This window comes from Coturnix japonica, chromosome 4 (assembly GCF_001577835.2).
Source record: "Coturnix japonica isolate 7356 chromosome 4, Coturnix japonica 2.1, whole genome shotgun sequence".
NCBI lineage: Eukaryota > Metazoa > Chordata > Aves > Galliformes > Phasianidae > Coturnix > Coturnix japonica.
In genome coordinates, this window is record NC_029519.1 from 22,704,032 (window position 1) to 22,731,009 (window position 26,978).

Here is a 26,978-nt window from a genome sequence, read left to right on the forward strand (position 1 = left end):
AGCATGCAAAGGATACAGCTGTCCCACAAAGATATAAGGGGATGACATAAAAAATTTCAAAGGCACACTAGAGAAGTATAGTAAACTACTGATGAGCTGCCTTATTACTGATCCTGTGGTCAACATGTAGTAGTATAATTAATGAAGTAATAAAAATAAAAAATAATTTTTACCAGAGTAAGTGCAAGGATACCACAATTTTCTAACTGTAGTAACTTTATTAATGTTAGATATGTTGATGCACACAGAAATATTCTAAAGCACAAGCAATGGCAAAGAGGATCAGTAGAAATACAATAATGCATAATTCAAATCAGTTAAGTCATTTGTTTTAGGAAGCTCCCAAAAATTGATTTGCAAGTAAGCTGCTGAAGTTTAAACTGGTATACTGGCATTTGCCTGCCTAAAATCAGAACAATGGTCCTTAAATATTTCTAATATATAGAAATATGTCTGGTTCACTTGCAGTTGGAACTTGCTTTGACAAGGAAGTCTTATTTGAAGATTGTCTACCTACAATTGAAGGTTAGTAATGATAAAAATAACTACTGTTCAGTACCACTGTTTCTGCTGTAAATTACATTCTCTATCAAAATTGTCCATTACAACATACTTTTTTTTTCTGTTCTTTTTTCTTTTAAAACAATTTTAAAAAATCATTTTATACTTACACTACTTTTATTTTAAATATATATCTATCATAATGTATGTATCTCTCCAAATTGTTAGGCATAAAGTGGTATGAAATATGTTTTGTTTGCTACAATGTATACTTCTAATGTAGTTTCCATTGCCACAAGTGCCAAATCTTTTGTTTGAGATATAAAAACATCTTAGACATAAAATTCCTCTCCCATCAGGCTTCTAAATATAGAAAAAACATAATGTCAGATGGATATGGCTGGAATCCTGTCATTTTATTTAACACATTTTGGGTTGTTAGGGGTGATGCAGGTTCTCGAAGGGTATGTGATACCACTGAGCTCATGGAGATAGAGCTTTGCTCCAGCGTTGTGTGGGATGCGTCCGTTCCATGGTTATGTCCATTTATAAATCCTGACAGAGTGATAATGAGGTCTAGACCACACTTTCCTTCAGCCTTTACTGTAAAACAAAAATTATCCTTGATGATATACAAATATCTAATAGAGGGAAAAAAGTGGGATGAGGGTACAAAAAAATCAAAACAGAAATCTAATAGCCATAGAAAACCTGGGGAAAAAAAGTATTTTTAAGCATTCTTATTAGGTAAATAGTCTATTAACCCTGAAGATCGAGCTTCATACTTCATTGAACTATGTGTTTTTTAAAATTGCTCTTGTTAGATGTTCCATTGAGGCACACAAATTCAAACATGGCCTCAGGCATAAGAAGATTTGAAATGCATGTCCATTAAACTCATAAACAGCTTGCCAGATGGAGCAAATGGAAACAACCCTCTTCCTGACAACCGTAAATGTTGCACAAAGATTAAAATAATGAGTCTGAGCTGCTGCACTGGCTGTAGTGGAGTTCTGAGTTCCCATTTTTCCATTCCTCTCTTTGTGCCATCATATGCCTCTTTAGCACTGACTGAAGATCTTTGCACTGAAAAGAAATAAAAAGTGGGTAACCTGAGTTATGATGTTTAAATAGCCAAGTCAGTAGTAAATAAAGAAAATTAAGATATTTGAGTTAGTTTACCATACTATTGCTTCTGCTTTTGTATCTATTTAGTATATGAAAACAACAACAACAACCAACCAACAAACAAAAACAAACAAACAAAACTGCTGGAAAGCATACCTTGGCATAGTGTTATTTTGTCCAGGATGAAACACTGAAATCACATTTAAAACAGAAAAGTTAACATTTCATTAAAAAAATTAATTCATTATTCACAAGTGAGATAAACTTTTCTGTTTCATTATTGTTAGTGACCTAAGAGTGGAGGTAGCTGTAATTTTACATGTGGAAGTTACCCTGTTGGAAAGTTACTCTGCTTTCATTAGAGATAGCCAAGAAATGTTCATTCTGTCTAAAAATTGGACATTTCAGAGGAAATGTATGCATCTTCAATGGAATCACTGTAACATAATGTTTATATGAGGAATATAAGAAACAAGCCAATGTCTTCTAATATAAAAGCGTTATTTCTAATATTACCGAATTATTTGGTTCTCTGAAGCAGTTGGATTTAAATTGTTAATAATTAGAGCATAGCTATAAATGGCTTGCTTTCTTCTGATTTATTTTAAGATTTACTCTATTTTTTTCTTTTCCTTACATACGATAAGTAAATTAACATGCTAGCAAAGGTTATAATCCCAATCGTTTGATTTTTTTTGGACGAACTACATAATACTTGAGCAGCTGGTAAAATATATATATGTATATATAAATTTACAAATTATATATATGAATTTCATTGTTGTACTTTGAGAATAGATAGCAGTGCAGTATGGAATTAAGATCTGTTTATAAAATGCAGGCTACTGACAGTGGTATAAATCATAATAAGTCCATTAAGTCTATGTAGTTAAATTAGTATATAGTCAATGAAACTGAAATCAAAATTAGGTTCAGCCTAGACATTACTTATTTAAATCCGGTCATCATTATTTTTAATTTCTTATCTGGACCTATCTGGAGTCAGTTATGTGAGTGCTTATTCAAAGTAATGACTACGATTTTCTGGACATTGATATAATAAAATTGGTAATTGAATACACCAAAAATACGAACATTTACAAATGTTGTGCATTAGGTCTTACAGTGAAGAACTGAATCAAGCCTTCCAGTAATAGAGAAAGAATTTTTAAAATGTAATGCTTTTATAAATGGACTTAAATTCTCCCTGTAGAGGTCCTGCATAGTGTATGGCTGTTACATATGTTGTAATAGAACTGCGGTTTAAACTGCATTTGGTGTATTGGAGCTTCAGTATAGATGAAGTCCTTTGTTTCATACTAGATGTGATACAGATACCTGTACAATACAGTGTACAATATCTAAGGTGGTCCTGTGCTGAAAAGAATGCAGTGCTTCTTGTCTAGATCCCCAAATTTGGATTTATAATGAGCAGTTTAACAAAAGTATTTTTGAGTTCATTTAAGTTGCATTTTTGAGTCTGGTTTGGTGATTCTGGAGGATAGTGCCTGTTACATTTAATTTAAAAGTAAAGACCGGAACTAGTAGCTATTACACTCTTTGCATTGATAACTCCTCTCTTATTTGTGCAGGCTGCATCTGCTGTCACTCAGGTAATGTACTTGGCTCTGAATACAGAAGCTCAGATAACTGAGCCAGAACTTTAATCACTGAACCCTTAACAATGAGGCTCAGAAAGCAGTAATTTTAAAATTATATATACATTTAAATATTGTGGGCTAATTTCTGTGCTATGTAGTGTGAAGTCTAATACATTTTTATTCATAGACCTTCAGACCTGCAACATCTTTCTCCCGCTTAGCACCCCTTCACATTAGATTTTCTCCCTGAGGCTAACTTCCACCATCTTCCCAAACTGCTGTGATGACCTAGAGTATCCTTCAAGATACTTCTGGCAGTAATTAGGATTTCTTACTACTAACAGTTTTGAGAGAAAAATACCAATCTTACTGGTTGTCCTGAACATTTTCTAATTCTTTGTGTTCATTGTTGCTATTGTTCCTTGTGAGTTATATATCACCTTGTTAGTTTTGAAGAGAGGGATCTGATCATCATAATCTTGTCTTTGTTGTATACTGAAGACTCTTACTCAAGTCATCCCCTGACAGAAGACTATACGTAAAAGACTGAGCTTTTTCTATAATTCCAATGGAGCTTTAATTGAAGTTCTGTGTAGTATCTGTAAAAAATAAACTATTGAAATGAAGAATGGGATCAGTTATTCTTTTGGCAGTACTTTTAGATTTCAGAACTGTGGAAGTCAGCATCCATAAATTGTTTAAGAACTGCTCAGCAAGCAAAAGTGAAATTAGCTCAAGTATGTTAGAACACATTAAAAAGGAGAGATAGAAATTCCATTTTAGGCATAGGAAACTAATGCATTCAAATTGTTCTTAGTCTGAATGACTTTGTTGAGAGTGGTGACCCAGAAGGATCTCTGATCACAGTGATCTCCAAGTCACTGTGAGTGCTTCTGATAATAACCCCAAGTCATACTTGTTAATGCTAAAAGCTCTCCAATTCAGAGAGATGGATGTGGCGAGGGACCAAGTCAAAGGCTTTGCAGAAGTCCAGGTAGGTGACACTGTTGCCCTTTTCCCATCCACTGAATCCATCACTCCATCATAGAAGGTCACCAGATTGGTCAGGCAATATCTGCACTTGGTGAAGTCATGCTGGCTGTCTTGGATCAGCTCTTTGTTTTGTATGTGCCTTAACATAGCTTCTAGGAGGATCTGCTTCATGATCTTCCCAGGCACAGGTCCTTTCCAACCTTAACTACTCTGTGATTAAAACTAGCCTTATTTCTTAAAAGTTCCTTCTTTTAAAATATATTCATAGACAGAAGTATTAATTTGTATCTGTCATAACTATGTGAAAACAGGACATTGGCCTAGATGTTTGCTAAGGAGGGTTCTCTAATTGTTTGGCTGAATACTTTAAATTCAATGGATTTATCCAGTGTGACTTTTAGCGAACCTCTTATCTCCCATGGTTTGAATTTTTAGTGGAAACTAGTGTTAGCCTATTTCTTCCACAAAACAGCATCTATGGATTTCTATTATTTTTGTCAAAGCCTTTTATTGTATAGGGAGATTTTTTTCTTTTCAATGTGTATTCACAATATTTTGATTATATTCATGAGTATTTGAAGCTGGATTTCTTGTTTAGAAAACAATGTATTTTATTTAATTGTTTATTTTATTATTTCATGGTGAATACTTTTCCACAAATCTTTATGCATCAGAAAACTTTTACAAGTAACCATAACTCACCCAAGTATGCAAATGTAGTGAAGGAAATGAAAAGCTTTTATTTTCCATAATATTTGTATCCTCCATTTGACCCAAAATCTACCGAGATCCAAAGTGCTACCAAATCTGATGTATCCTACTAATTCTTTTTCCATATTCTTTATTCAATAGTTAGTGTTAACTTTCTATTTGGTAAAGGACATGACCTAATAAAACAATTACAGTACTGGATGATGAGAATAAAATTATGTAAATAAAACCAGTGTTGTCTAGTTAGAATGCTTATTTTTAAGCTTCTTGAGATAGAGAGTTTTTACAGAAAAATAGGCCGCATTGTTGTTGTGAGGTTAACCTGAGTTGCAATTAAACAGCAGAAAAAAAATCAACATAGGCACTGAAAATTTATGATCACACTTTCAGGCATTTGTATTTTGCGCTTGTGGTTATCTGGAAATGCTGGGAAGTATTGTATTAATACTGCTTATAAAAGTTATATGTTAGTGATTTAATTTTCCTAAATGCCTATTGCAAGTCAAATGAATATATTCACAAAACTATCCAGTTTTCTTTTTGTTTTGCAAAGAAACTCTTAATTTCTCTAAAAAATAGTATATCACATTTTGGTTTTAATCCAACTTTACTGGTATATTTCAGTTTTATTAACACAGAACAAGACATACACTTTTTTTTTCTTTTTTTCAGATTTACAGGCTAATGAATGTTGTGTTTATTTATAATTTCCAAACTAGAAAGTGAATAAGTATCTCCTTTAAGAAACAGTCTGAATAACAGTGATAAAATTGTTGCCAACCATTTACTTTGTTTCACTTTCTAATTTATTAAAACTATGAAGTGTTGAGCCGAGATTGTATCATTACAGATTATTCTAAACTTTTCACTCAGTGTGATTTCATTAGAACTGATAAATCAATGAAAGCAAATAAACAGCTTTTACTGATCTTATTTTGATGTATTCAAGTCTGAAATGTAAACTGTATGGATCACAAAACCCATATTTGCTATACAAGGAAAATCAGTTTAAAGAAAAAGAATAGAATAGGAAAAGTAATGAACAATGTAAAAAACTGTAAAATGTGTAGATAACCTCCTAAAGTCAGACAATAAATATTCCTGACAAGTTCAGTATGACTTGTGAAGGTTAGCATAAAGCATTATGCTTGGCTTGGAACAGACAAGCAAGAAACCTTGCAAGCTGCCTTGTAAAATGAATAACATAATAAATTACAGAATAGCAAATGAATGCTTAATGACCAAGAAAATTTGACTGACAAACACATGGAGCATGAATAAAAGAGAAATGAATCCCCCAAACCATTGTATTAGGCTAGGTAAAAGAACAAGAGCTGTGACGTTTTCACTGTTGGACTTCTCTGCAACCTACTTGCCTTCAAGAAGCTCCTTTGAAATGCAGACGTTTTTGCTACTGTTCTGTTTTCAATTCAGATCACTGGAGTGATGTTGATCATGCTTTCTGAGTGCATCCTCAATATTCATTGATAAACCTGTGAGAATAGAGAAAAAGCAGGGATGAAATCCCAGCTCCACTGAACAATTTCAGTAGTACCCAGATTTTTTTCCCTGTGATGTGCAGTTGTGCAAGCAAATTTGCATTTTGATTTCAGAATTGTAAATTTAAATTTCAATGCTATGAATGCAAGAAGGGTTCTGTATGTACCAATTGGTAGATTCAGGCAGGTAGAGCTCTGTTTAAGAATAAGTTTTTAAAAGGCCACATTAGAACTCAGCATATCCAATACAGTATTGAATTGTATTTCCTTTAAGTTTGAAGAAGAGTTTCAGCACTTTATCCCTTTAAGTTTTATTTGTAGATAAATGCTCATGATGTCTTTCACAGGACAAATTAAAACAACCTGTCTTCAGCATGTTAGGTGCACAGCTGGTAAAAAAGGGAAAATAAACTTTAAATAAATAAATAACAACAAGCAATTCTTGAGTGACTGACTGTGCTAATGAGCTCATTGATCAGCCTTAACTGGGCCTACTTAGGAAGCCCAGCTCAGTTTTTGCCTGAGACAGACTGTATCTGTGCTGGTCCATTGCTGGGGGGGACCTGGAATCTATGCTGTCATTGGCTGCCTCCAGGATGGGCCTCTCGCATGTGTGTTGAAGCTCATTTCTGACTCTGAGTTCTAGGTGGACTTTGGACACAGACTGTAGCTGTGTCTCTGGCCTTGTCTTTGGCTCCAGAACTTTCTCCTCCTGACAGGACTATCTGCTTGGAGACTGGACTTGATTCACTTCTGAACCTGTGGCAGCTGATGGGCCCTGTTACCATCACCCAGCTCTGCCTGCCATGTTGACACCTTGTCTTGTGGGGATAGCACACTGTTGGTAGGGGCACAGGAGGCTCTAGGGTCCCCTTTGACTCCCCGGTCCTTATCCCTGGGGAAGCATCCAGCCCTCAAAGTGCCTTGACTTCAATGCTTTTCAGTACTGTCCTCCATAATGAGTTCACCCGGTAGAGGTGAGGAAAAAGAAATATATGACATTTTCTTAAGTTAATTTGATACTTAGATATGTTTCCAGTTACTGTATTACTATAATAATGCAGACATAAAAAGTGTGAACTTCAGCAGAGCTATGATTTCACTCCAAGTTTTTACATTTCAGAGAAACTATGCACCACTGACTGACATGAGTAAAGAGGACTCTACATGGCCTGTTTCTGTGCTCCCAGGTATGTCTTATTTCTACTATAATATTTATTAGTTACGTAAGTTATCTGGAGACCTTCAAGCTAATCAGGACTGTGTTATAAAGTAAATTGCAGTTTCCACTCCAGTGAATTTATAAACAAAATGTTGTTACAGAGTGACTGAGTAGGCAGAAGATGAGTTTATCAGAAATAATGGATTGGTTTAGTTTTGATGTTAGCTTTACATATGTTTCTTATCACCTGGAAAATTTTAAAGATTGTTTATCAGACAAAGAATTTCAACTTAATTTGTAAGGGCATAATGATATTGTTCTCACAGCTTTGATAAAGATTTCTCTAATAGAAAATGAACAGACTTGGAGAAAATATGTGGGTGTTAATAAGATAAAACTTTCTTAGGCCAGTAAGCATTACAGAAAATGTTGTAAAGAAAAAAAAGAAAACTGGTAGTTAATTTATGTGATGGTTTTATGAGCAAAGAAGGCGAAGAGCATTGGATGTAACAAGGTAAAGCTCACATTACTTTGGTGGCAGAGTGAAAATTCCCTGCCTCTGGCTCTGTGAAGTTCAACAATATTGGTGTCCGGAGATGTATCACAGCAGTACATCAGCTTAGTACATGCACATATAGAGAAAAACAGTGTTTTATTTAAAATGTTGCAAAACTGTAAAATTCCAGAATATACAGCTTCATTCATTGTAGAACTTTATGGTATTTGTGATGTAATTGCACAGTCATGGCTTACAGATATTAAAAAAAATATGGACACTGTTACAAAGCAAGAAGATCACTGATGTTAACTGTCATGATTCCATTAAAATCAATGTAAGTAACCTCATTAATTTATGTTAGCCAAATCATTCTGAGCAGGCTTCTCACACTGTTATAGAGAATGGTGTAGATGGTAATTGGTAAATTTAGATCTTGATTTTTGTAAGAGTGTGCAGGCATGTATAGATGTACTTTGAATCACTTTTCACTCAAGAAAATTTGTTCTGCAGAACATACAGAGAAACATGATTCTAACAGATCCAGGGTCACTGCACAGCAAAGAGTGCTCAAAAGCTCTCATATTTCTATCATCTTAATATTTTCTGGTTTACTACATTCAAATTTACTCTCATGTGATTCTGCAGTATCAGTTATCTCAGTATGTGGAAAGGGGTTAGAAAATATACGTGCTGCTCTTTAGAAATCTAAAGATTCTTTACAAGAATATATTAAATATAATAATTTAAATAAGATTTCTGAGTCTACAACAGCAGTGTCATGAATGGCAAATCAAAAAGCAGTCCTCTTTCTTTCTTCTTTGGAGTAAAGACCTCCTACATACAGGCTGTTGTATTGATCAGGTGTGGTGGCCTTAACTGGGGATGACAATGCTAGAGCAATCCTTTCTCTGTTCTTTTTAGGGGCTGTGTCTTTTATCCCTTCTTGTTATATCCTTGCATCTTTAATATAAATGGGTTTAATATACATGTGTTCGCCTCACATTCTTTGTTCTTTATTATGCCCTAATAACATTTCTATCCAGGTTTCAAGGCTGCAGTTCCTTATTAATCCATAATTGACTATTTCTCATTTATGCTTATTCCCCTGGGGCTTGTGCTGTCATCCTATGCTTGTGATTCCAAGGGCTCCTACTAAAAAAATGATTAATGGCAATTTCCTTTAGGGAATTTACTATCCTTTTTCTAATGGTAGGATCTCAACATATTACCACAGGAAATAATACATAATGCCTAGGAGAGTAAAAATATGAGATAAATTCTTATGCTAGATTTTGGATACCCATCTGTTGCCAATGGACCATTCAAAAGATCAGTACAGAACTTTGAAACACATTACTACTCTGTATGATCATCTTGTCAAATAGAAACACCCTAGTGCACAGGGTCAGTTTATGGACAGTTATCCTAGATAGGTTTATCTTTGTGTTTATAGGTTTGAAAGAGTTACTATGTCTCAGTTGAGCTATGCAATAGCATTTAAGTAATACCTTCAAATACCAGCTTTCTGGGAAGTCTTCTAAGGATTTTTTTTCCCTTGTTTTAAATGGACCAGATTGATACTATGTCACCATTTTGTAGACAAAGTGATTCCTTGTTTTATAAGTATTGACTGGTATATTTATCTGTTTTTTTTTTGTTTGTTTTTTAATTATTATTTTTATTACTATTATTATTTTTTGTACTGGTTGATCAGTGAAGAAGGAACATTATTTTATGTGAATATAATCAAACCAAATGGTCAGCTTAAAATTTGCAATTGACTTGAGCTGCTGTGAATGATTGTTGCACAGGTGATTTGTTGACTCTCTGTATGTGACCCTCAGAACAAATGGTACATTTTGCATTCTTGTATCCGTAAGTCAAAACATACTAGTACACAACTTAACAGCAGAAACTTTGTCAGGGTAAGTTATTCTTAGTTAAACCATTGAAGTTTAAGAGTAATTTGTTACCACATTGCATTGTGCTGCCTAATAAATGCAAACATGAGAGGTCTATATTGATAATATCTCAGACTGAGAGAGTATTCAAAATTTTAGTTGTGACGTATGTACTTTAAGGCTTAATTTCTGTAACTGAACTCTATTCTCAGTATTTTCAGTTGCAAATCCTACCCTCATATATAATTGAAAAATATATTCCACTATGTATTATTTAGTAAAAATAAAAGAAGTTTTAAAAATTTCTTTAAACTATTCAATAATCTATCAATTAAAAGGATTAACAACCTTATCGTTTTTTCTGTACTGTTATACTATCACTGAAATGTACATCAGTCATTGACTGTGTTATACAATATGAAATCCTTTAGATTTTATATATATATTTTCTTCTCTTATTTTGTTTTTAGACATATTGTTGTCTGTGTCAACTCCATAAACCTATTATTTCCTACATGTAGTTTATTCAGAGCTTTTTAGTCTTAATGAAATTGATATATATTCTACAGTGCAATAAAGAAATTTATTTTAAATTGATATTGCCTTAAGCCAATGTAATTGACCCAGTAATAACATTTAAACTGACCCAGATAATCTGATCTACATGCAATAACACTGTGCTCTTTGCAACAGAAATATCGTTATGTTTTACACAGTAGCAGTAAAGATGATGACATTAGGAAACTGACTGTTAAGTAGAGCCCATCTGCATTGGTCTGGAAATAGGTTTTATTGGTCATAATAAAAATTACATGTATAATGTGTGATAGCTGCATAAGGTAAAAATGACCATTAAAATTTTTTGAGCTGTATACTAGGTTCATCAGTATGAAGAGCTGCCTTTCATCTTTGTCATGGTTATGCATGACATGGTCTATAAAATTCTTTATTCTTGGAGAGAAACTGTTCCTGTCAGATGCATTTTGTGTGGTTCATAATGTCTCTTATTACTCAAGTAAAAAGAATTAGCCACTGAGCTGCTGTGATAGCAACATTTTAATGTCTAGAATCTCAGAGTCTTTCAAATCCTTTGGCTGACAGATACTAGAGTCGTAGAATGATTTGGGTTGGAAAGAACCTCAAAGATATCTAGTTCCAACTCCCCAGATGTCCTTTGTGGATTTTAAAATTAAATAGCTAAAAAAATATAAATAAATATACAAATACTCTGTATAAAATATGAATTACTTTAATATAACAACATATCGTGCATTTGCTATATGACCAGTGAAACTGCAAATAGTTCTGATTAAAAGTTATTCCAACCTTCCTATTCCTTTTTATACTCTGAAAAACTCATTGCTCAGGAAGCAAAAAATAAAATAGCCCCCTTTTTATAGTGTAAGAATTTATAGTATTTACTTTATATGTTTTAGTGTTTTCTGTCTCTGTATATGACCATTCATTTGAGCATTTGCATTTTCATTATTCTACTGTAGCTGGTGTGCATGTTATACTTTATCCAAATCTATTTTGTCAAGAAAGTAAATAACTCTTCCTTTTTACCATTTTAATCATTTCTTCTATGTAAAATCCTTCTTGAAACCTCCTTCTCTCACTAATCCAAGATCAGACAAGTGAAGACAGTGTTATGTCACTTGGTTCCCTGTTGACATGGCATACACAAAATCTTAATTACTTTTGATTTATATTTGTGTAGAGTGCTTTACAGCGTTGTGTTGCTTAAAGACTGTTTAAATTCTCACAGGACCTTTTCTAGTACCATTTGTTAATCTTTCATCAAACTCCTTGTAGCTGTAATTCTTTTCCATGGAGTTTTGAAATTACGGTTGCAATGACATTCTGTGTCTTCCTTTTATTTGGTGGTAGAAGTGTACTGTTAATCTGGGTTTTCATGAACTATTAATATGAGTGCCAGCAGCTCAGAACTGAATATGAAGCTGTATCTAAGTTCAGTTAAGACGCAATCATTCTTCAGCTGTTGAGAGAGAGAATTAAAGCAAGGTGAAAGAGTGAAAGAATGACAAATTCTTTAATGTGTTCTTGGGTATGTCCAATGTACCATAGAGAGTCCCTTAAATGCTGTTTTAAATTTCACTTCCTTTCTTGTCCAAGGAGTAGTACTAACAGTACTTCCTGAATGCTTTCCCTCCTTTGAATCCCCAAGTGGGCAATACCACACATCTCAGTAGTGCCTCTTAAGAATTTGTGTTCATGTGCTACGTGTCATGCCATATTAAGTGAAAACTATGATAGCTGGTGGATAAGATGGGATTTGTGATGTGTAGGCTTTAGAAAGGTTGAGAAGGCCAGGTACATGCACCTGATCAAATCTTGATCTGTACTAGAAAAAATTGTTTTGAATAACCATTTTTCAGATGATGGTTGCTACAAGTAGCTTCCTTTTGATGAGGATTGCTATTCAGATAAATATTGAGTCCCACACTTCGAGATATTTTTAAGATCCATTTTCTTCATGTGATCAAAAATATCTGTTCCTCTTTGAAGGTTTCAGCTGTGCACTCACTAATTGCTGTATCACACCAGTTTCTGTATTCTGATCCGAAGTGAGGTGATTTTGCTTCATTGATTAGTAGTTTTCTGATGGGCAAGAAAGAGAAAACCTTAGCTTTGAAAGCGGAAGAATCCATCTTATACTTTCTCTCTCAATCTTACTTTGTGACTTCAAGCAAGTTCTGTAACTTCTCAGTAGCACAATACCTTCATCTGTGAAATCAGGGAAATTGGATAGCTGATGACCTGATAGAAGCGTTCTAAGAGTTTGATAATGTTTTCACAGTGCACTTAAATTGGTTCAGTTCAGATTGTATTTCCAGATAAAACTGTGTAATTTTTTCCCCCAACTAAGAATAAAATAGAACGGCTCAAAAAAGAGTTTTAATCAGCATTTTTGCTTGAATAAAGGGAGCATCTGAGTGCTAATGAAAACAAAATAATATCCCTTAAAATATTCTTCAGCTTTTATGTGGACTTAATTCTACTTGATTTAGAAAAGCATATGAATTCTAAGACTCTAAGACTGCAGACACCATACTTGGATTGCTGAAAATTCATGATGAACTTTTAATAATAAATTAAGCTGGGAAATGTGGAGCAAATTAGAGCAAACTCCGTATTTCTTGTTTTGTGCAGGAGTTCAACCACACAGTATGAAAAAAAACCCAACCCAACTTTTGATATCCAAGCTCCTTTTACCCATCGTTGCTGGTAAATATGCCTTTTTATTTTTCTTCCTCTGGGTGCCTTAATTCAGCCATTCATTACTTTGTATTTTGTTGATTTTGTACTGTGGATTTTAATCTTTCAGATATAGGATGGCAGGTATTCCAGAAAGATATGTTTAAATTTTATCAAAAGAAACAAACAAACAAAAAACAACTATTATACAAAAAGGCCTAATTCTTGCCGGTTTGCCTGTGACTCTATTTAGAGAGGATATCATTTTAAAATATCAAGAAGCCAAGTGCTGCAGATGTGAAGAATGTATTCCATCCAAAATCACATTAAGCTATTTTTTACCTTAATACTGCCACATTATAACAAAGATACCACTCAGTGACACTGAAAATGCAATTAGTAAATTTTATATGTTAATTTATATGTAGCAGTATTTCCACTGAATTAAAATTATTTTAATACAGATCGGTGAGAAACCCCTTGTAATTGAAAGGATTACAGATAGCAAATATTTGCAGGCAATCTTCCTACTTCTGCAAAACTGACCTCATTTTTTTCCTCTAGTATTAAAAAATAAAATTAGTAGTAATGTTTTGTTTCTACAAGTACTAACTTAATTGGATTTTTTCCCTCTCCAGTACTATAGTTGAAAATAATTTGAGCACAAACAAAAAGCAAGCAAGCAATAATATGTAAACATTTTTAAAAATCAAAGTGTCGACTTTATCTATGTTAAACAGGAAATGAATCAGTTCTCTGTATGTACTTGTTGAGTAGAAGATTTCAAAGCATGCAGTTTTATTCATTCAGAATATTTAGTGCTTAACATCTTTCATTTTGCAATGAAAAAGACATCTTTTAATTGCATTTATTTCCTACTTAATATATTTTCTTGTCACAATGCTTGAAAGGAAAGGGGGTTAAATTTCAATATACTATGCGTAATTATGTAAAATTTATATATATATATATATATGCATATATATTGTATGTCCCGGTGGCGCAGTGGTAGAAGTGCCGTGTTGCAACACTAGGACCCGGGTGCTCGAATCCCCCTGTGGCGCAAGTGGTAGAAGTGCCACTCTGCAGCACAGAGGCTTGAATCCTGGGGGCTGGACTCGATGATCTCTAAGATCCCTTCCAACCTGCACGAGACTATTACTATATACATATACATATATATATAAAAGTCACTAATGCCCAAAAGCAAACAGCCCCTCCTAAATTTCAAGAAGGTTGTATTGTTACAAAATGCCCATGCCAGTATTTCCCATGTGTCCCTAAAAAGATTCTTTGCACAATCATCTGTGCTGAATTAGAAATTACCCAATGAGGACCAGAATAACCAGCAAGTGAATAACTGCACTAAGCAAATAACAAATTATGAAGAGAGAAAACTTTCAGTTCCAACAAAGTGTCTTTGCAAGGGACAAAAGTTGTTGAACTTGCGCCCAACTGTTGTGACTATTTTATAGGGAAAATCATGACTTGTTGTATGTCAGCTAGAATTTTTGTGTTGTATTGATGTACTTGATTGTCCTCTCATCCTGGCAGAGGAGGAACATCACCTTAATGCCCAACAGATATTAACCTGCATGGGAGGAAGTTCCCAGAGGCACTGAATATAGAACAGGATGCATGTCTGTTGCTCCTAATGATCAGAGATTTTAGCATTAGCCAGAAATCAGAAATCCTGCTTCTTCTTTGAGTCTTCCATGCTAAAGATTGTTTCTTGGCTTTTAGTCACTTTTGCTCTCTAAAGTCACTGGGATTCTCTGTCCCAAAGGAGGGAGATCTTCCCACTCGAGAAGGCTAGCTACACTTTCTAGCTAAACTTTCTGCTGATTCCTGGGATAATATTTTGTCCTCAATAATTTGGAATACAAATCTTTCCAGTAAATTAACTATGAAAATAAGTGCAAATTATGAGAATAATATTTAGCTTAACAGAGTTCTTTCTTTGTCATTACAGTTGTTAAATGTTTTGTAGATATTTTTGGCAGCATATATAGTCTCTACTCACTCTTGATACAATAAGAGAGATAATTTTGCTAAGTACTGATGAATTCTAATAAGGTAATATGTTACTACTACATCTAAGTGATTGTGTTTTTCATTTTAGCAACTCAAATCTGTTTTTATTAGATGCTGTTTAGTTTAGAAAGTTCACTTAAAAGCAACATACATACTGATTCCATTGCTTGGAGTCATGAGATGCTAACATTATTGACTGCAGGTAGTCTAAGAAGAGTGCTTTTAAAAAAAAGCTTCCCAAGACTTGATGTATATCCAGAAAATTTGGGGTATTGTTTTTGTTTTTCCTTATTTTACTGCTCATCAAGAAGTTACTCATTTTCTGACCTCTCATGTTTTTCATTCTTTAGTTCTTATTTACTTACTATCATTGATGAGCTTGTTGCCTGACTAACAGATAAGAGTAATTGCATATCACATCTGTTCTGTAGTTTGTTCTTTTTGGAGTTCCTGCCTCTTAGCACACAAAAGAATTAAAGAGGGTTTCCTAATTGAAATAGAAAATTCCAGCAACGCCATTAATTTGCACAAGATCTAGTTCAGAAGCCACAAGTGACTCAAAGAACGAGGTGAATATATATAATACTTGTCTTAACATTAGGGCTTTGGGAGCTTTGTGTATCTTGAACTAAAGTTTGCTTGCATGTTATGTATTTTGGTGTTGAGCTTAATTAGGATCTTTTCTGCTTTGAGAAACAAGATAAGCTTGTTCACTACCCCTGGTACCTTTAGATCCTTTATTTAGCCAAGCCTGTCTTCAAAACCCAAATGCTGCTTTGGAGAAACCTGCCTTTCTGTACTTCATCTTACACTTTCAACAGTAGCATTGCAGCTGTGCTGGTTTAGCATAGATAAGGTAGAGCTTGTAGGGAGGGCTGTTTGTATTTCACTCTGCCAAGTGATACAGCTGAGTAGAAGGCAGTGCTGCAGATGTTTATAATCCCTTTCATTTACAGAAGAACAGAGGATGCTAAAGAGTGGCAAAAAATGCACTGAATTCTCTTTTTTCTGGAGTATGATGGTGAGGGAAATCTTATGTCTCTTTTTGTCACTTGGGATGGTATGAAGGCTACACAAATGGAAATACTGAATGACCAATGGTGAGCAACTTGTTCACTGGCTTTTCCCAGAGAATTCACCTGAAAAAGTTTGACCTTCTAGGTAGTTTTTGTGTAAAAAGTCATAAGTCTTTTAGGAAGAGTTTAAAATGAAGTTGAGTTCAGGATACCTGACAAACTAGATCTATCAGTCTGAGTTGTTAATGTTCTGAAATGTTTAACAGGAGATTTGCAATACTCTTACGTTAGTTTCCTTTCAACTACTTAAACAATGGGACTGATGGCCAGTAGTTATTTTCTCTATGACTTTTGTTAATCTCACTTGGGTACGTAGCATTTTTTTTCTCCAACATGTGTTTATAGGAGTTAGATTTATTTTTTCTTCTAAAAATACAGCCAAAGAAATTGTGAATCACCTGCTTTGACATAGTGCCTGAAATATAATGTATACGTACCCCTTAGGGTTGTTCAGCGTAGAGGTTTCCAGGGACACCTTATTAAAGCCTTCCCATGTATAAACGGAGTCTCCAAGGAAGATGTGAAAAGATTGTTTACCAGGATGTAGCACAAGAGGTAATGGTTGTAAAACTATAAAAGGGAATATTTATATTAGGTGTTAGAAGGGAATCCTTCACTCAGAGTGTGGTGAGGCACTGGCACAGGCTGCCCAAGCTGGGGGAGATTCCTCATCTCTGGAGGTGTTGAAGATTGGGTGGGACCCTGGGCAACAAGGTGAAAGGTGTCCATGACCATGGCAGGGGGATTGGAACCAAGTGACCCTTAAGTGTCCTTCAACCCAAACCATTCTTTCATTCTGTGAGGAAATACACAGCATTTTTTTCCTATTTTCACACTGACCTGAATATACTGTTGGTTATTGGTTAGATAATTATGAAATGTGTGATTTCTCAAACCTTTTCACTGCTGTATGGATTTGGAATTTTGACAGTATGCTATCAAAAAGCCCTTTTGAACTGCAAAGGGTTATTTGTGAAGCCTGGATGATTAAACACTTTATCAAAGCATGTGAAGTGACAAAAGTAAGAGAACTTAAAATTTTACTTTTCCCTGTAGTGAGAAACCAAACTGCCAAGAGGAATAAAAACAAACGTGACTACCTGCGGTATATTGTGTACAAGAATAATATAAAAGGTCTGATATTTTGATAGGTCTTTCTTGTGACATGTGCCTTGATCTCCAATAATAGATCAATCTACTAAAAGATATCCTAAATTTAAATATCTGAATATTCATGTGACATGCATTTAAGAATCATTCAGCTCCAAATTCTTCACTGTGTGTCTCTGCAAATGCTAGCTAATACTTTGCATTTCTGTGAATATGTTTCTGAATAAAGCAGAAAATGCCCACTTCCAGCTTCCTGTTTTCCTCATAAAAGGTGCTGTAAGAAAAGTAAATAAAAACCCAAAGCAAAACAAACAGAGATCAGAGGGCTGGAGCATCTCTCCTATGAAGAAAGGTTGAGGGAACTGAGGGCTCTGAAGAGGACTTATTGTGGTCTTTCAATACTTGAAGAGAGCATATAAACAGGTGGGGGTATGGCTGTTCATGAGGGTGGATAGTGAGAGGACAAGAGGGAATGGTTTTAAGCTGAGACAGGGGAGGTTTAGGTTAGATACTAGGAGGAAGTTTTTCACACAGAGGGTGGTGCTGCAGTGGAACAGGTTGCCCAAGGAGGTTGTGGATGCCCCATCCCTGGATGCAATCAAAGACAGGCTGGATGTGGCTCTGAGCAGTCTGGTCAAGTGGCTGGCAACCCTGCACATACCAGGAGGGTTGAAACTAGATGACCATTGTGGTCCTTTTCAACCCATGACATTCTATGATTCTATCAAAGGCAAGTTCTTATGGTTCAAACTCAGTGAAGTTAATACTGTAAAGCTAGAATGAAAGTGGGGAGACATGTCTCCGAACATGTTATAGATGCAAACCACTGTTAATAGGAGTTTTTAAAGCTTTCATTATTTCTTTGAGCTTAAGTCCAGAAAAGTGTATTTCATCTGTTCTGGCCTTTTTTTTTTCCCTTTTTTTCCTTTTTTTTTTTTTTTTTTTTTTTTTCCCTTTGTATCACAGGTCATAATAATTAACAGTATATGAAGACAAAAATTCCTAATTAGAGTAAAACACTTAATTCCTCAGGACAGTAAATGGAGACCACAGTCATTTTGGTGCCATCAAGACATTTATCTTGGCAGAAAGTTAGTTTCGCACAGTACATATAGCCAAAGAGACAGTAACCTTATGAAAAAGCCAAATTATATACCTTCATTAATATTTCCACAGCCTTATGTAAGTATGAATGTAGAAATTGTACTCTCTAAACACAACTGTCTTCCAAAACTGCACGTTATATTGTTCAATGTCTTCTTTTTCTTTATACACAAAAAAGAGATATTTTCCATTTTTCACTTGTGCCAAATATTTATTTATGAAAAATTCTGAATAGTCTTCCACTGCCTTCCACATACTCTCTCATCTTTGAAGTATTATGTGCAATATGTGTTTTTCAGGCTTCTGTTGCATTAAAACCATTTCACTAAATGAATGATTTCTAGAGAATGATGAGAAAGGCCATAGCTAAGATCCCTCTAGTTTTGTAATGTGTATCGGGAACAAGATCAAATATCTTCCTTGCCCATAGCAGGGCGTTTGTAGCAAGATGGTCGCTAAGTTTCCTTCCAACCCAAACTATTCTATGATTCTATAAGAAGACAGGTAACAATATTTTTCTGGAGTTCTCTGAACATTTTTCAGCAATTTGGATTTTTTTAAAATCTTTTTTGGAACTTTTTTTATCTTTTTTTTTTTTTTTTTTCTTGGTGACTCCCTCTTGCTAGTTTTATGTGATTTGTCAATTTCTTGACTTGAAAGACAGAGTCAGTAGTTGATCTTTACTTTCTCCTTTCCATTCTTTTATAGACCTTAGCTAAATTCCATTAAGTCATACAGTTAATTAACTCATCTTGAATTTAGCCTCTAATATTTTACTATATACTAGATCCACTAATTTATACTGGATGTTCATCAGGTTGATCTATTTCTAATGCTGTAGGGTGATCTCTTTCATAAGGTGAATATTTTAAGATGATGTTGATAGGATAAGGCTGTCTTCTAAATGTTTTTTAATGTTCCAAGGTTTTTTAAGAGAGTAACATTAATGATTTATCAAGTTACTTCATTTAAGAATCTTGGCTAAAAATTTTTCAGTTCATTTGAAGATAGTTACTTAGATTATCCTTCCCTTTTCTTCAGAATCACCAGGATGGAGATTTGCTTTCTGTCATTCTACTTGCAGAACAGAAGTATCTGTTGAACATAATCCTTCTTCAATCATTCTAGCAGCTGCGTCAGTTGATCTATAGAAACCTGAGAAATTTCTTTTTCTTGCTACAAAACTGCCGTTCACTGAAAAGATTTGGAGCAGTTTCTAAAAATAAGACACTTTCAGTTAAAGTCTAATATTCAGGCATATGAATGCCCACCACCTTTCAAAATGTGGAGTAGGAGGCAGAATGACTCAAATATCTTATCTCAAGGATAGGGTAGATGATTTTAATTAGAGTAGAAACAGATACATTCCTTTATTCTCATATAAAATCTGAAACTATATTTTCTCTAATATACTACAAAACTTTTCTATGACCTGCTGTTTGGGACCTATTTGTTCAAAGCTTACTCTCAAGAACAGATTAAATTATTAAATTGTAGGTAAAGAGACACAGAATAGCAACTACTTTTTTTTTTTTTTTTTTTTTTTTTTTTTTTGTAGAAGAGCTATAGATATATGCTACTTCTCTTTATTCTCCTAAAACATACATGTCTCCTAAAACAAACACAAGTGTTTGAACCCCTGATATAATTGCACTACATTCTACTGTAAGAAAAAAGAAAAACCCTTCATCCACCCCCAGGATTCCTTAATTGGCCTAGGAAACCTGGATGAAATGATTGATCTTGCACAGCTGTTTGTAGCAATGTATGGCAAATATGTTTACAATTGACAGAGACAGATGACATCATAATTGACAGCTTACTTTTCTTCTATATATTTTTTATGCTGGGAGATCAATTGCGCATCTCCAAAGTTTGGAAAGGAAAGATAGACCTGTTTCTACTTCCAATTATTTTTATTCTCCATGGCATGCTGAAACCTGTCACAGCTAAGACCAGATTGTCCAGTTTTAATTTGGTTCACACTCTTTCATGGAAATAACTTCTATTACACTTTGTCAAAATAAATGACACTGCTAAGGTGATTGCAGGCATGTATCTCAACTTACTGCAAGCCTGGAAATCTCAGTGTAAAGAACTACCCAAGTGTCTACTTAGCTCAAAGTAATCAGACAAATGCATTATATAAGAGAGAAGAAGCTTTTTTGGCCAAACAAATGTTTTCCTTTCATGGAATTCTTTCTAAAAATGGTAGCGGTACTGGCAATTCCAGAATGAAAAGTAGCAGCAATCTCCAGCAGTGCAATTACTGTTCTGGGCAACAGACTCGATCACTGGATGGCAGTCTTTCTATGCTGGTTGTGGAAGTGCTGATCTTAATTGTGTGTGTGGGCATGTGTTGACAAGATACTGGATTGTAAGCATGCATGAACTCAGGAAGATAGGAAACCTCTTCATGAAGAAGCAACCAGTATGGCTTCCTTCATTTGTTACAGTGTTCACTAAAACATCTTCACTTTACTATTAACAAACAATTATACACAGTATGACAGTGTACCTCTTTTCCCTAATTATCTAATTGTAACTAACATGTATGCCCCTGGTTCATCACCAACCAGCAAATGAAGCTGCAAAGCAGAGTTAATGATTTGGCCTCTCCAGAGAAAAAAGTAAAAGTCCCTGATTTTCTTCCCTACGTGCCATTTTTATTTTTATTTTTTACTTTTGCAGTGGAAATGAACCCAGGAGGGAGAATCTGTGATGAGGGTAAGTTATTTTGCAGATGCAAATGGTGATTGTATCATTCAGCTTCAAAGGAATGTTTATGTGTCTGTCAGGTTAAGAGGTTAACTGTGGGTGGAGGACGCAAAGAAGTTGTGCACTAAAGTCCACTGGGGATTCTGACAGGAACTGAAAGAAATACAGAAGAGAAAAGTTGATTGATGTGAATGGCTGAGAGGAGAAGAATGTGAAGGAAAGCTTGCAGGAATTGCTATAGAAAAGAGAGAAGTGGATTATATGGAAAGAAATGATGAGATAAACACTAGGGAAGAATAAGTTTGAAGAGAAATAGATCTGAAGATACAGTGAAACAGAAAGTAACAATGCAAAAAAATCAAGAAAAGGGGAAACAAGCAAAATATGCAAAGAGAAATTACAGGAAGTGAGAAAATGGGTGCTTAATGAAAGCTGGAGGCAAATGTGTTTTCTCTGTTTCAGGATGTTAACAAGGAACAGATGATTACTAAAATGGAGATAAAAGCCATCTTATAGCTTGTCTGATGCAGGAAAGAGCCCAAGGCTTAAACTGGGAAGTAACATTATTTAGCAAAAACTGATTTTCAGAAAGGGGTAAGTTATATTTTGTATTATGAAGGAATTCAATCATCAGGAAAGAAGGATTTTTAATTTTTTTTTTAAAATTTTTTTTGTTTATTTTTTTCATGTAGAAAATATTACAAACCAGGTAGGTATTTTCATTAAGAGCGCTCTGATTTTTTTTCTGAAGAATCTTGTGTTTTCTGCAATGTATGGCTGGAAAGCTGAGACCTCAGCACAGCTGCAGTAGTTACGAATGACTGATGAAGGCTGGAATAGAAAGAGGATTCTTTTATTTATTTATTTTTTCTTTTTTAATGCTTTTAATATAATTCATTATTCTTCCTTGCAGCTTTCCAGGAATAGGCTATAAAGATAATAATACCCTTGCAGTCACAGGACTCAAAGGTTCTGAGGTTTTACACATCTGAACTAGTGATGGAGACCTCCTATCCATGCAAATGTACACTTCTCCTTTCTAGATATTAGTCATTGCATAAGGTGTGTAGCACAGTACTATGGAATGCAAATTTCTTTCAAACTAGCATTTTTCTAACTTGTGGGGCAGTCGTGAATGTGCATCTGTAAAAATGTGAAAATCTGCATGTTTCTAAGGTATTTGGAAAGAAAATAATAGAAAAAGCAAAGGATGGATATAGAGTCACCTTTCATTGACCTCTGGGGAAAGGAGGGAGAGGTGATTTATTTTGAAAAACACTCTTGCAGACTGTCAGTATTTTGGATATTCAGTACCAGTAGAAACCAAATTCAAATCTGGTGTAGTCCAAAGAATTTTATTTTCAGAGTTGCTCCTTTCAACAGCTGTGTTTTTGATCCTGAAGCACAGAATGCATCAATTTAACTGAAGCAGCTACTGTCCTTTGCTTTAGCCTCACCAGATTTTTTATGCTCGATAATTTCCTTATACATTTTAGCAAGTCAAATGTACACTCTCTGTCTATGCCCATTCCCCATTTGTTTATTTTCAATGGAAACAGATGCACATTAGAGCCACAGTTTTGTGTAATATGCTAGTACATGCCAAATTACAGTGATATCCCCAATGCTTTGTACAACACTCCAGCAGCGCAAAAATGGTTGATTGCTACCTGTTGTCTTACCAAACACTGGAGTAATTATTACACTGATGCATATTGCTACCTTGAAACTGTTTGGAACAGGTTTTACACGTGAACATTCTTCACCTAATAGCAAACTAAGCTGGAGAGCTGTGAACTGCAGACCTGAATCAATACTGTTTCTAGCAGTAACAAAGTACAGAACACAAATAGAAGAAAATGCATGCCATGCACTGACAAATGGCAATGAATATGATGAACAAAAAGAAAAAGAATAAATTAGCACTTCTCTTTCTCTGCCTCAGTGTCCCAGAAAACTGTATATAGATGATAGCATTATATAGTACTGATTTGTTGCAGCTGCTACTCTTTTTTTTTTTTTTTTTTCTGTCAGAAGAGCTAGTACCATTTTATGCTCTATTTTCATTTCTCTTTTCTGCAGATCCAAACCAAACATTATATTTTTTATTAACATTTCCACTGAATGTCTACACTTCTGAAAATATTATAGTAATTCTAAATTTATAATTTATCTTTTAAAAAAGAGAAGCAGGGTCCGATTGCAATGCAAAATTGCTTTTTCTTATTGAAGCTATTTAGGTGTCAGTGCAGTTTGTATCACTAGGTCTGTAGTCATCACAAGTTGTGGCTGATATGCATAAGGATGTTATAAATGTGAATATGGTCAGAGAATTTCTTCATTTCCAGGGTTTAAGCACATTTTAATATGTCTTAGTTTCTGATTTCTTTCTAAAGCAACAATCTTTTGCAGAAATTCATTGAGGCTTAGGAGATTTTGATTTGACTGAGTCAGTGGGCACTCATAATTTCTGAGTATACTGTGTTAAAAACAAAACAAACACCTGTGTTGAAAATCTCTTTTTTTTGGAAACCTCTTTCTGAGGAAAATAAATAAATAAATAAATGTAGGGGTTGTTCAACTTTTCTCTCTTAGGCCCATAAACAAAAAAAAAAAAAAAAAGAGACTTTTTTCTGTGGGAACACTGTATTTCAAATCCATTGAAGTACTGTTAAACTGTAGTTAGTTTAACAGCTCTAATTACCTTTTATTTGGTCTAAGTCTGAGATTAATTTTTGACGTAATCAGGTGAAAAAAGCATATGCAGGTGTTCATGCAGTACTGGATCTCATGAGAAACCCTCAGAATTAATTAATTATCATCATAATTCAAAATGTTGGTAGAATACACTTTTACTGCATTACCTAGTCTTCTGTAAGCCCACACAGCATTTGCTTTCTGTTGTGATGTTGGATATCACTACTGTTTTTCATTACTACATTCTAGGGAACGTACATGACATTGGACCACTTTGTTGCTTTCTAGCTCAATCCAAATGGACATTTAAAAAAAAAAAAAAAAAAAAAAAAAAAAAGCAGGTTAATGAAAATGTATAAATGACTAATTTTCATGAGAGAGAACAGAGAGCTCAGTCACAAGTATTTTTCAAGGTTTATATGCAAGGAGTGTGAACAGACTGTTTAACTCTGTTTAAAATGAATATGATGCAGACTATTCCATTTCCTGGTCACAGAAGAGAACCTTATGAATGTTCTTGTTTTTGCCCAGTACTATATCTTGAGGGCTTTCTTCAAGATTTTATTTGGATTTAAATTTTTGTTGTCTGTTTTCCCTTTGTCCTCCCTTACTGCTGGCATTTCTGAACTATGCAGCAAAGGAACTTGTATTTTACATGTAAATGAACAGGGACGTAAAAGTCAAGATTGATAGGAATGATAGTCTTGGCAGCACTTGCCATAGGAAACATTTGGAAATCAAAGTGTGAGAGATGCTGAAAGGGCACGGTAGATATACTGACTTAACTTTTAGTTTCTTCAGATGTAAAGAATGCGCACTTGGCAGTTAGAAATAATTCCTATCTTGGTGTGAAATTTTGGTTTATATATATTCTATTTATTTTTTTCTCTTAGCATTGGTAGTTATTATTTTAGTGTAACAAAAATATTCATCTTTTCAAATGTTAGTCTTTAGTTATTTACATATTCCTCAATAAAAATGTAATTTGAGTAGTTACCACATAGATAAAAAGATGATTGGATGCATCCATACTTTGTCATCTTCATGTTATCTCTACCATTAATCACATTTGTGTGTTTGTGTAAATCAAAATATCAAGTACTACAATATGGCAGGGGGAAACAACAGTCATCTTCAGCTGTTTTAAAGTGTTGTTAATGAATTGCAGGAATGCTATAGCTAGAATTGCTTGCTAATTAAACAGGAGTATAACAATTATCTTTGTCTGTTCTCCTCTAAACTAGAAACAGATTATTAGTTAACAGGTATGTATTTAATCAACAAAGCATTCATGTATGATATCCTCATTTACTCTTCATGGTGTTTTTTTCAAGTGTAAAATAATATAAACACAGAGAAAGAAATTCATCAGCTAGAAAAAGGAGAGTATCAAGGAGGGATGCTTATTTCTGAAAGCACTTTTTGAAGTTAGTCCCTTCTGCTGAAAAGTGCACTGAAGAATTTTGAGTGGTTATGGGAAAATTATTTCCCATAATTTTATCTCAGTTAGAGCCCTGATGTTAGATGATTTGCTTAAATGCTGCTTACTGTATTGTAGGGCACTCTCATTCCCTAGCATGTTTGGTAAACAGAATCCGAGAGATGCTACCAAAAGCATGAGAAACTTGGAAAATAGTCCCCCACCTTTATGTAAACAAGCATGAAACATTTGACTCATGTCCACCTTGCAGCAGGATTTTGTCTTTATTCTTAAAACACAGAGTCAGTTTTTAAATGATTCCTGAAAAACTTGATCTTCATCAGACTAGTGAAGTCTATATTTGATCAGTCTTTTGATTAGGTGTGTTGTAATGTTGGGGCCAGGATTGTTGGAACATGCATGAGCAGTGTTTGGGATACTAATGTTGAAACATTTACAGTAACTGCTGTGAAAATCTCTGCAGTTTCCCAGCAAGAGACAGTGATTCTACATGGGATTGTTGCCTCATGATCAGCACACAGTGGGATGGGAAATGGGACACAAAAAGACTGCCAGTGAGGAAGTCCTCTTCTGCACTTAATTAGACTGAAATGTAATTTTTTTTTCTTTTTTTTCTTTTCTTTTTTTTTTTCCGTTTTTTTTTTTTTTTTTTTTTTTTTCTTCCCCCTTTTACAGTCATCCCTGTGGTCTGCATTAATGACATTATCTCCCTGGAGATCATTATCTGGTGATTGCATCCCGTCATGGATTGTTCTCAGTGACCTGAGTGCTACTGGAAAATATTATTTTTGTAACACCTACTACATCCCCATCTCCTGTTGAACGTTTCTTTCCCCCTTTGGCTTGATGCCCTGCTACATTTTCTGCAGTCTGTTCTCTGTTAGAAAGACAGTTTGGTTTCCTGGGTTATAGCTGCCTGGGGCTACTGCTTCTATCAATATTGTCTCATCTTTTCTGTATCAGTATTATCTGATGTGGTCTTAGATGCTGCTAGCAAATAAATTACACAGTTGATTCTTGATGATTTCTAGCACTTTGATTTGAGTTATAGCTTTTACAAACATGTGATCTCGCTCGGAGAGAGAGTTCTGACAACTTGTCATTCCCAGAGTCTGTGACTCTCTTGTCTTATATTAATTCATGTTATAAAGCCCACTCTTTTGGTGTTAAGTGAGAGTATGAGCTACTGTATTAACATCCTCTACTGGTACTTCTTGGTTACATGTGTCAATATTTTGCCAAGGGGCCTTACTCTTAGACACTTCTCCTTCCCACCTACGTTTTGTCATTTCTGCTTTTTCCCTTGTGGTTTTCTGACATCGCTACAGGAACTGCCTATTCAGATTTTACTCTGTTCTGCAAGTTGTTTTGTTTGTTTCAAAATATAGCTGAGATGAAAATTACAGGTATTAAAAAGAATTCAAAAATCAATATGTTTGTACATATGCTGTATACTTCTAAGAAAATCACAGGACTGCACTTGCATGTGGCTCATATTAAACTTTCAGTGCCTCCTGGAGGCTTTCTCAGAACTTTATTAAAATCACGCACATCATTTTTTAAAATTATTATTATTTTTTTCAT

The 26,978-nt window shown here is 34.5% G+C and overlaps 1 long non-coding RNA gene across 2 annotated transcripts; it reads left to right on the forward strand.

Annotated features, from left to right (window-relative positions):
* Positions 1 to 390: 390 nt before the first annotated feature.
* LOC107313083 lies at positions 391 to 26,825 on the forward strand. Of its 2 annotated transcripts, XR_004307119.1 has the most exons (6): positions 391 to 525; positions 7,557 to 7,623; positions 13,170 to 13,244; positions 21,230 to 21,265; positions 21,719 to 21,850; positions 26,070 to 26,825. It is a non-coding gene; the product is annotated as an uncharacterized LOC107313083 (long non-coding RNA). The 2 variants fall into 2 exon arrangements; XR_001554788.2 differs by lacking the exon at positions 13,170 to 13,244 and having other exon boundaries at positions 394 to 525.
* Positions 26,826 to 26,978: the final 153 nt, after the last annotated feature.